The 6,985-nt window shown below is 41.6% G+C and overlaps 1 pseudogene; it reads right to left on the reverse strand.

Annotated features, from left to right (window-relative positions):
• Positions 1-6,042: 6,042 nt before the first annotated feature.
• LOC130020078 (40S ribosomal protein S2-like) lies at positions 6,043-6,606 on the reverse strand (annotated as a pseudogene).
• Positions 6,607-6,985: the final 379 nt, after the last annotated feature.

Genomic DNA, 6,985 nt, shown 5'->3' on the forward strand with positions numbered 1-6,985 from the left:
TAGCACAGTGGGTAAGGCGGTTACCTGGCATGCAGCTGACCGGGGTTAATTCCCAGCATCCCATATGGTCCCCTGAGCACCACCAGGAGTTATCAGAGTGCAAAGCCAGAAGTAGTAATCCCTGAGCATTGCCAGGTGTGACCCCAAAAAACAAAATAAAAACAAACAAACAAAAACACATTGAAACAAATAAGTTACCAGGGATATCATCTAGTTAGATATGATTAGTGTTGTTAAAAACAGGATGATTCAGAGAAGAAAGGTCGCTGGGCGGCTCCACAGCTCACCAGGTCCCAAACAGAGCCGAGATCACCGGGAAGTCCCAGATGGGGTAGGTGCTGCATCCCGCCTCCTCCAGTTGGAACCCCGGTGACCATGAGCCTCTACAAGCATAGCTCAAGCATGCGGGAACCAGGACTTTTACTATAAACCGCGTGGCCGCGTAAGCCATAAGACATCTTCTTATATACAAAGTGATCAATGGAAAGTAAATCATCCAACGTTTCTCCCTGAAAATCAGGTTTAACAAACCACAACACCCAATAGGAGAGCGAGAACAAAAGGGAATGCCCTGCCACAGAGGCAGGGTGGGATGGAGGGGATGGGGGGGGTGGGAGGGATACTGGGATCCGTGGTGGTGGGAAATGGTCACTGGTGGAGGGATGGGTATTCAAAATAAATAATAAAAAAAACAGGATGATTACTTTTTAATACATTGCACTCTGTTTCTCTTAAGCTTTCTTTACCAATTTCATTCACTTGTGCTTACTTTGTTCTTGGCTTTCTAGTCATCAGTTCTCAAGTCAAGACTCAGAAGTTCTGCAGTGTTTTCTCTTTTAGTTTGGAAATCTGGAGTTGAGCTCAGTCTTCAAATAGAGCTTTCAGTTACAAGAGTGATAGTATGATTTCTCGATAAATCGTATAATCCTGTGGAGAGGCATGGTGCATCATGTGCAGCAAAGAAAATCCACATAAAGACCACCTCCCTAAAGTCTTCTTTCTCTCTTTAAAAGATTTGAATAAATACTGGGAATTAAATTAACAACTAGGAGAATGCAGTGAGAGTTAGTCTTCTGGAAGGATTTTGTACTTCCTATATTTCATTTGCTGATAAGTATGATTTACCTCTGGGAGAGTTGATGTTGATTATTTAAAAATCAGAGTTGAAAGGAAAAATAACAATGCTGTGTGATTTGTTTGTCTTTTGGTAAACTTGATTCTGTTTTGTAACCTTTGAAACATAGATTTTATGAGTTATACCATTAAAATTTATATTCTCTGTAGAGTGTGTTATTAATAGTTATTGCTCTGCTGAGTCTCAGGATTACCTCATTGTAATGCAGCTCTCGTTAATATTCATAATTGGAATGCCCATGGTTTTTAGAGCATTTCTTATTTCTATAAATGAAGTTGGATTTGTAAGAAATAATATTGAAGAATATTAAATTCCTCTTAAAACTTTGTAAAATTTTTAAAGCCAATGTTGATCTTATCCTTATTAATTAAGGATATGATCCTAATGTTTGTACTTTAATGTTCCAAGAAGTAGATGAAATTCCCATATAAGGGCAATTTACTACAAATAAAAAAAACAGAAGGAAACATTTATTGTCTATTTATGAATTAGTTTAATACACTAGGCATTTAGTAAGTCTCCATTGTGTAAAACTCTGTTTAGACTGTGGAAGATTATCGAGATCATGTCAGCTGTCTGTCTTTCAATGGGGAGAATTTTTTTTTAATTTTTTTCCCCTTTATTTTATTTTATTTTTTTTAATGTTGTAGATTTACAATTTTTTTGTGCTTTGGTTTCAATTATACAATGATCAGATACCCATCCCTCCACCAGTGCCCGTTTTCCACCACCATGGATAATATCCCTCCCACCCCCATCCCCCCATCCCCCCTGTCTCTGTGGCAGGGCAATCCCCTGTGTTCTCTCTCTCCTTTTGGGTGTTGTGGTCTGCAAAAGAGGCATTGAGTGGCAAACATGTTCAGTCCATAGTCTACTTTCGACATGCATCTCCCCTCCTGGGAGGATCCTCCAAACATCCTTTATTTGGTGCTCCCTTCTCTATCTGAACTGCCCTTTCCTCTAGGATACCCGGCTGGCCTCTAAGTTATGGAGTAATCCTCCTGGTGCTGATCTCAGCTATTCTTGGGTATTAATCTCATACTTTGTTACTTTATATCCCCCAGATGAATGCAATCTTTCTATGTCTATCCCTCTCTTTCTGACTCATTTCGCTTAGCATGATACTTTCCATATTGTACCACTTGTATGTAAATTTCATGACTTCATCTTTTCTAAGAGCTACATAGTACTCCATTGTGTAGATGTACCAAAGTTTCTTTAACCAGTCATCTGTTCTTGGGCATTCAGGTTTCTTCCAGTTTCTGGCTATTGTAAAGAGTGCTGCAATGAACAAACAAGTGCAGATGTCACTTCGACTATACATTTTTGCCTCTCTGGGATATATTCCCAGGAGTGGTATTGCTGGGTCAAATGGGAGTTCAATTTCTAATTTTTTGAGAATCGTCCATACTGTTTTCCAGAAGGGCTGAACCAGTGGACATTCCCACCAACAGTGAAGGAGTGTCCCTTTCTCGCCACATCCACGCCAGCATCGGTTGCTTTTGTTCTTTTGAATGTGGGCCAGTCTCTGAGGTGTGAGATGGTATCTCATTGTGGTTTTGATCTGCATCTCCCTGATGATTAATGATGTAGAGCATTTTCTCATGTGCTTTTTTGCCATTCGGATTTCTTCTTTGAGAGAGTTTCTGTTCATTTCATTGCCCCATTTTTGGATGGGGTTGGATGTTTTCTTCTTGTGGAGTTTAACCAGTATTTTGTATATCCTGGATATCAACCCCTTGTCAGATGTGTATTCGGTGAATATCCTTTCCAATGGGGAGAATTTAAGACATTACAAACACCTATAACTTTTGTGAGCAGGCATTATAATGTAATCCATCACTTTAACTTAAGATGATCTTGTATTTTGCAGATTGTAAATATGCCAAAAATAAAATTCAGATCTTCAGCTAAAGTTGAGATCTGTAATATTTCATTTGTAAAAGTCATCAGGAATTGTGCTGTGCGATTGCTCCTGGGCTTGAGGAATGGGAGGTACTCCCAGCCCCTTCTCAATGGTCTTGGGATACATTAACGCTAAGAAGATTTTCAGCTAAAATGAAACACTCCCCAGGAGATTTTTAACTCTTCCAAATTCTTAGCATTATTGAAAGTCAGTAATAAGTGCGTTGAATAAAAACGGTATGGAGTTTGCTAACAGTTGGAAGTCAGAGCAACAAAGACACATGTTAGAGGATGTTCCCACCTCATCACATTTAGTCTTGTTGAACTGTGTCGTGACTCAACGAGGTTACTGAGCAATGCAGGTCCAGCATTGTTCTCAGGATCTCAGAGAGGAGTAAGGGAGACAGAAATGAACACTGAGGTTGCTCAAATTATAATACTTCCAGAACTGGCATGAGTGTGCTTTGTTTTATGACCTGATCTATATTGAAGGAAGGACTGTTCAAATTTCTAGACTTTTGCCCAGAACTATTTTCCTTCTTCTGAACTTTCTGAACACTAGTTTTTAATACTCATCTAGTCCTCCATAGAACTATATTCTAGACCTTTTTTTTTTGGTGGAAGTATTTTTTTAATTAATTAATTTATTTATTGAATCACTGTGGGAAAAATTACAAAGTTTTCAGGTTTAAGTCTCAGTTCTGCAATTATCAAACACATTTCCCTTCATCAATACTTATTTTTCACCACCAAGAACCCCAATAAACCCCCACTCCCAACCCTCCCAATGCCTGTGATGCAGATGAATTCTAGTTAACACTGTACCTACTTTCATTAGATTCATTGTTTCAACAAAAGATGCACCATTATTATTTAGAGTTTACACCCCCAAATCAGACCTGCTGAAAAGGCATTGTGAAATAATTTGTTTTCTACAGCTGGTTACAAGAATCAAATGATGTCGCAGGGCCACTATTGTGGTTGCACAATTTTGGATTTCTGGTATTTTACTTATTAACTCTGGAAGTATTTCTGCTGAGAGTCAGATGATTAAGAGATTGGCTTCTGTGCTCTGGAGCCATGGCTGTGTCGGAGAGCCACTCGTTGGGGGCAACTCGTGACCATGAAGGACAAGCCGGGAACGCCCACCTTCCCATGAGGTTTCAGTCGGCCCATCACAACTGGCTCATACCTGGCTTTCCACAAAACTCTGAAGCGGCTGCCATCTTTCTTTCCAGAGGGAAAAAGCTTTGGTGGTGGTATTTTGATTTTGTTTGTCATACATTCTGTAGTCGGACCTGCAGTGCAAAGTGCAATTTCTTTTTTCTTTCCCATTTTTAGACCACTTCTGATTGATTTGGGGGATTACTCGTGGCTCCTCACTCAGGGAGGCATCATTCCTGGTGAGGTATCTGGGACCACATAAGGTGCCAAAGATGGAATTTGGGTTGGCTGCATGCAAACCAACCTGCTATACTATTTCCAGCCCTCACTATTTCTTTATTTTATGCAATTTATAATTACACAGGTGTTCATGGTCATGGTCCTCCCATTGTTCATCGATTTGCTTGAGCGGGCCCAGTAACATTGTGAGACTTGTTACTGTGTTTGGCATATCGAATACATCACAGGGAGCTTGCCAGGCTTTGCCATGCGGGCGGGATACTCTCGGTAGCTTGCCGGGCTCTCCAAGAGGGGCGGAGGAATTGAACTCGGGTCGGCCATGTTGGCTGCGTGCAAGGCAAACGCCTTGCCGCTGTAAGAAACTACATTTCAAGTGTCAAATGGGAATATGGTGATTACAGGGTATGTCACTTTAAAACTCCATAGTAGATTTTGAAATAAATTCCTTTTTAATCTCATTCCAATTCTGTGGTTGACAGGAAATCATCATTCCAAAGTATGTCCAGTGTTCTTTAGGTATAGAAATTATAGTTTTAAGAAAAGAGTGGGCATTTGGGAACAAAAGTTATTATAATGTACACATTTGCAAATAAGACAGTATTCTCTCTCTCTCTCTCTCTCTCTCTCTCTCTCTCTCTCTCTCTCTCTCTCTCTCTCTCTCTCTCTCTCTCTTTGCCGCTTATAAAAACTATGTGGTGACCACAGCTGCAACCTGAGTCCTCTGCAGAGAAATCCTGCCGTGGGCCTTCACATGGTAGTCAGAATCCCTGATGTGGAGACTTAGTCAATATGGTCTCTGGGAATGAGACAGCTATAAGAGATAGAGAGGTCTGGAATGAGGTAGCTATAAGTCTTGGAGATGCCATCCAACATAGTCTAAGCAAAGTTGCCCAGAGTGGTGATGCAGTCCCTGGCCGAAGTATAGCAGTTGTCAATCCCAGCCATCATCAGTAATTCCTTAGGCACAGACTATGTCTCTGGGTCTTGGCCATTGATGGGATTACACTACATGGCGCCAGGGGGCCAGTTGGTGGGTGCGACCCCTCTCTACTGGAATATGGAGATCTCCAAGCCTGCTCCAATCAGGGCTGAACATCCTCCACCCAGATCCTCCATATTCCAGCATGCAGGGGTCACACCCACCAACTGGCCCCCTGGCACAGTGTAATCCCATCAACGGCCAAGACCCAGAGACTATAAAACCCAGCTCCCGGAAGCAACATCTTATTATCTCATTCTTACTTTGGACAAACTGGCAGGATACTGAATGTAACATGCCCACATTGCAGAGTCTTGCAAACTCTCCGTGGCGTACCCAATATGCCAAATACCAGTAACAACGATGGGTCTCATTCTCCTAACCCTGAAAGAGCCTTGAATATGGCACTTTTTTGAAAATCTCAGGGCTAGGATGAAGGAGACATTACTGGGGCCTGCTCAAGGCAATTGACGGACAACAGGATGGTCGTGATCATGATCGTGAGACTATGTCAGTACTCTGGGGGTAAGGGATGAGGCATCCCAGCACGAACCACAGAGGCCCGTCCCCTTGTGAGAGATGCCCAGGGCTTCCCAATATTGTTTCCCCAGCAGTTACACTACACAGCAACAATGGAGAGGTTAACCTAGATGATGGCGCCTAGGATAGCAATGGTCACCTCCTTGGAGCACTTCACCTTGGGGCCTATTGTCTTTATATTATAATATATTTTATATTATATTATATTATATATTTTTATGTTATAATCCCCAATGGCTCCAAAAGACTTGAACCTGGTCCTCTACCCAGCCCATGTCTGCTTCTGAACCAGCATGATCTTCAGAACTTTATCTTTGAGAGACTGCCCCAGGGAAAAGTCAGTCATCTCCCATCCCTTGATGGGTAAGAAGAAGAGGTAGATTTCCAGCCAGAGACTTTATCTTCATGTCCTTGACCAAGTGGTCCAGGTTGGTGATGGGGATCCACTCCTTGTCCTTGGCCATGTGTGCAACCCTAGCCCCCCTTCTCCAAACTGGGAACCACTGTGACTTCCAATTTTGGGGTGGGGGACCAGGCCATTTCTGCTACCCCACGCTCCTAAACTGGATACCACCATGACTCCCCGTTCCGGCACTCCCCCGGGGCCCCTAGGTCCTCCCACAGCACCCATGTCATCTACCATTTGGAGTATTTGGGGAGAAGTGAAATCAGGCATTATTTTCAGGAAATGAAAGCTATATGTAGAATTAATTTAAAAAGCGGGCTATTAGAAAATTGTGAAGTTTGGATTAGAAAACAGAAATCTAATTTTCTCCTCTTTGAGCACAATATGGATGACACTGCTTTTATAAAACCATATACATTATTGATAGAAATGTGCTGTAGGAAAAACACTACTGAAATTGTAATATATATGTCTTATATATATATATATATATATATATCAAATAGTGGTGGTGGAGAATGGACACTGGTGGAGGGATGGGTACTCGATCATTGTATAACTGAAACCCAAGCACACAAATTTGTAAGTCTACAACTGTACCTCATAGTGTTTCACT

This window comes from Sorex fumeus, unplaced genomic scaffold (assembly GCF_029834395.1).
Source record: "Sorex fumeus unplaced genomic scaffold, SorFum_2.1 ptg000010l, whole genome shotgun sequence".
Taxonomy (NCBI): domain Eukaryota; kingdom Metazoa; phylum Chordata; class Mammalia; order Eulipotyphla; family Soricidae; genus Sorex; species Sorex fumeus.